Source organism: Amia ocellicauda, chromosome 12 (assembly GCF_036373705.1).
Source record: "Amia ocellicauda isolate fAmiCal2 chromosome 12, fAmiCal2.hap1, whole genome shotgun sequence".
Taxonomy (NCBI): domain Eukaryota; kingdom Metazoa; phylum Chordata; class Actinopteri; order Amiiformes; family Amiidae; genus Amia; species Amia ocellicauda.
In genome coordinates this window covers 38,413,148-38,414,464 of record NC_089861.1, presented here as the reverse complement: position 1 = coordinate 38,414,464, position 1,317 = coordinate 38,413,148, and the positions used below count along the sequence as shown (strand labels likewise).

Here is a 1,317-nt window from a genome sequence, read left to right as displayed (position 1 = left end):
TGTTGCCTCTCTCCGGTGCACCTGCTGTCACTTTCATTTGCACCAAAACAAGAGACAGTGATTCACAACCGCTTAGGCTTCCTAACTGTACAGATTGATATGCCTGAAGTGTAACTGACTTGGTGTTATGCTGTGATGATTACGTGTTCCCTTATTTTTTTGAGAGTTGTATTATAGATGATACCATTGAGAATGAGGCCACAGAATTGCGGGATTTCGTGACTTTCAACACTTATGCAACCGAGTCAAGGTGACAAACAGTTCAATGTCAGGTTGGCACCATGGCTTAGATGTGCCATTCATGAAACTTTCGTTGATTCTTGAAGCCACTGGCTTTGCTTCCCTCTCCAAGTCTGTGTAATAAGGAATTGGCAGGAGCCCACGAGTTGAAACAATCAGAGGACAGAATGCAAATGAAGTGTTCTGAGAAAAGCAAAGCAGAGAACGGACATTTTCCTGTGTGCATGTAGATGGCCGACTTTGACACAACTTGATGAAGTCTTGTAGATCCTACCACTGCTTAAGTGCACTACTACGCTTGCTTTCAGGGAGTTTCGTCTCAAACTTTCAAAGAACAGGTCTCGTACTAGACGGACGAGCACCTTGGATTGGCCTTGGCCGATGAGGGGATCAAACCCAAGACCTTGGCGTTATTAGCACCACGCTCTAACCAACTGAGCTAACCAGCCAGCAAAAGCAATCTCTCTGCCAGGCATTTGCTCATGTTTGTATAATATGGCTGGAAAATGCATTACACAAGTGTGAAAAGAACACTTTTGCAATTGCTAGCACTGGTGATGCTATAAATCAATCTGTCAGAAGTGGGATTTGAACCCACGCCTCCATCTGGAGACCAGAAAACCCTTCTACACTCTTAATAAAGGAGGACTGGGAGGCGACCGCCCCCTCCCAGACCTCTGTGGTACAGCACATCCTGGACCTGAGAGATCGGCTATCGGCACTGGGGAAACTTGCACAGTCGCATCTCTTACAGGCCCAGGAGCGACAACAGCGCATGTACAACAGGAGAGCCCGGTTACGATCATTCACCCAAGGACATGGTACTGGTGTTATTCCCAAATTCAACATCTAAACTGCTGGCTAAGTGGCAGGGACCCTTTGTGGTCACACGCCGCTTAGGGGATGTTGATTATGAGGTGTGTCGCCCGGATCGTCGGAGGGAAAAGCAGATCTATCATCTGAACATGCTGAAGAAGTGGCGAGAGGAGGAAGCATTGGGTGCTTCTAGTTCCCCCCACAATAAAGAGTCTGAAGCCGCTGTTTCTGAGGTTCGCACTGAACTCAATTTAACAAACG

General features: G+C 47.2%; 1 non-coding gene across 1 annotated transcript; it reads right to left on the bottom strand.

Moving 5' to 3' along the window:
• Window positions 1–615: 615 nt before the first annotated feature.
• On the bottom strand, window positions 616–689 carry trnai-aau (transfer RNA isoleucine (anticodon AAU)). The gene has a single exon. It is a non-coding gene; the product is annotated as a tRNA-Ile (tRNA).
• Window positions 690–1,317: the final 628 nt, after the last annotated feature.